A 2,744-nucleotide genomic window follows, 5' to 3' on the forward strand; every position below is an offset into this window, starting at 1 on the left:
TAATTCCTTTATCCCACCCCAAATAGGAGAATGAGCTGCAAACTGTCAGTCAGTCATTGAACATCCACTTCCCTACGTTGGGGGAAAGTTGTATCTTTGGGGAGGAAAGCCCACTGTTTTGTGTAATAAGTAGTTAAACCAGATGAAGACTAAGTAACATACTGGAGTACTGAGCTAACATGTTTGGCACATCAGTTCTATTGAATTTACATGCAGACTACATAATCCCAGGATTTTTTTTTTCATTATTCACAAGCAAGATACTATTTGGAATAGTTCCACAAGCATTGACTGATTCTTCTGATACAAATGTAATCAACATATGAACTCAGGAGTATTGGACTGAGGACACTTGATCAGGCTTTATGTGATGTTGGCCACAGGTGTTGGCCTCAAGTGGCCTGGAGCAGCAGGGGCACAGGTCAGGCATCACAGAGGCCTAAGGCTTGTTGCAGTTGTGTTGTACCACTTTGTGTGCTGGGCTTATTTTTGTTGTTGTTGTTGGTCCTGCACTGCTAATTTGTAGCTCGGGGCATGTTTTAACACTTGCTGCTTGTGGGTTGCATGCCACAAAGAGATTTACAGCACCACAAACTGCATGTGTCTGCACATCTGGATGCAGCCTTGCTGGTTGTCTGAGGGCTTCAAATTGACATACCCCGCTTTCCAGGAGCATATGTTCTAAGCACTGGGCTTGAGGCTGTTCTGAGGTAGAGAAAGGTGTGGGGAAGTCTTTCTAATTCCTGTTGAAGCTATTCTATTTGGGGCCAAAATAGGGTGAGAGCAAACAAGCATAAGAATGTCTCTCTAACCTATTGGTTAGGATTCTCAGCTAGAAGTGGAAGAAACCTGGTTCTGGTGCCTAATGCTCACCTGGTGATTAAGGCATGTTTCTGGAGTTGGGAGATACAGAACCAAATCCCTTCAAGCAGAGAATTGAATTGAACCACTTTCTAGCTGAGCACACTTAATTAATAAATAAAAGGCACTACTACCTCCTCAGGCAACAGCATTTCGAAGGAAAGTGGCAGTGTCTACCACTTTGTATGAAAGCCTGATCAAATGTGCTCTGAGAACAGCTACCAAAGTGAGACCCTTAAGGAAGACAAGCAGAGGAACATTTGTGAATCTCAGTGTGGTTAAGTATGAGGTGGATGTTGAGTTGTTCAACACTGTCAAGACAGAAATATTCTTGAGCATGCGCAGAAGCAGAAGTTTCCTTGGAAACTTTATTGTGGAAAACTTGAACACCCAATTGCCTCCCTTGTTAGGAAGCTGCTGAGCCTCTGTGCCGGTCTTGGTTGAGGGGTTTGAGGATTTAAATGTTGGGTTTGGGTAAGGGTTTAGCCTTATAAGCAAGATTCTTATCCAGGATTTTTTTAAGGACTCCCCCCCCCCCACACACACACACACACTTTAATAGTATGCCCTGTAGAGTAACATTTTTCCACCCATCACTGGTTGTGGAATGGAGGTGTGCACATTAAATTGGGATGATCAGAGAAAAGTATTTGGGTTTATTGTAAACCAGAGTATTCAGGCTGACTAATTAGGCATCGTGGTTACACGACCTTTTTTCAGCAAAGAAATCCGAGGCAGAGAAAGTGTGAATAATCCGCTTCCGTGGAGCTAAAACACAAGGAGAAGTACAAGGCAGCTGCATCTCCCAGGCCTGGCTCGGGTCCTCTTCTCCTGGCCACAGAAGCGCTGGTAAGAGACTGGCTGGAAAGAAGTGGCTGAGTCCAGGCGCATCCTCTAGGTGGTAGTGTTATCCCACAGCTCACGGATGCTACCCCTGAAAGCAGAGCCTTTGCCTTATTCCTTCCCATCAGAGGGCGACCTCCTCCGTTCAACCCCGCCTCTCCCTCCGAGAAGATGCCAAATGAGTGCTGACGGTTTAAGAAACCAGATCCTTGCCAGCTATCTAACTTTCACCATCTCTGCGCCCGCCACAGTCCGCTAAACATCTCAATTACCCTTTTCATTCATCCCGGGTTATTCTAGAAAACTTGTTAACGTTTTCTGTCCAAGCAAGGAAAAGGCTCCTGCATCTCCAGGATGGACCACCCACCCACCGCCGCCCCCGAGACCTCCCCCGGCCCCACCACGGCCAAGCACAGGTCCCAGCAGAAGGGCTGGGCATAAAACCCGGGAGTGGGGGCTGGAGGGAAGGAAAGAGGGAAAATTTAGGGTAGATACTAGGAAAAACTTTCTGAGGAGAAGGGTAGTGGAGCATTGGAACAAGTCACGCAGAGAGGTGGTGGGATCTCCATCCAAGATCCCGCTAGACGACGGTTTGGCTGAGATGAAGTAGCTGGGGCTGGTCGTGCTCTGAGCAGGGGTCGGACCAGATGGCCTCACCTCCATTTTCTATGTTTCTATGAATCCCTCTGTGGAAAAAGTCGTGGATTTAAACAGCTCGGGGGGGAAGGGAGAGGCAATGGAGGTTGCACTTGCGGGTTGAAGAGCGGAGGGGAGAGAGATCCAGTCGGCGACTGTGACAGCGCTGCAGCGTTGTCTGGGGATCCAGCTTAAGAGCTCGTGGCAGGCAACGGCCGGGGAGAAGACGGTCAAGGGAAGTGAAAAAGAAGAAAGCCCCGCTGCCATAAAGGAGCTGGTGCTGATGATGCACGGGGCAGTGCTGCTTGCCTGAGGACGCCCTCCCGTTGCTTGCTAAAGTAGAAAGCAGGCGGCACTGCCCGGGGGCGAGACAGACCCGAGCTGCAGCCCGGAGCAGAGGCAGC

This window comes from Crocodylus porosus, unplaced genomic scaffold (assembly GCF_001723895.1).
Source record: "Crocodylus porosus isolate Cpor-Errol unplaced genomic scaffold, CroPor_comp1, whole genome shotgun sequence".
Taxonomy (NCBI): Eukaryota; Metazoa; Chordata; order Crocodylia; family Crocodylidae; genus Crocodylus; species Crocodylus porosus.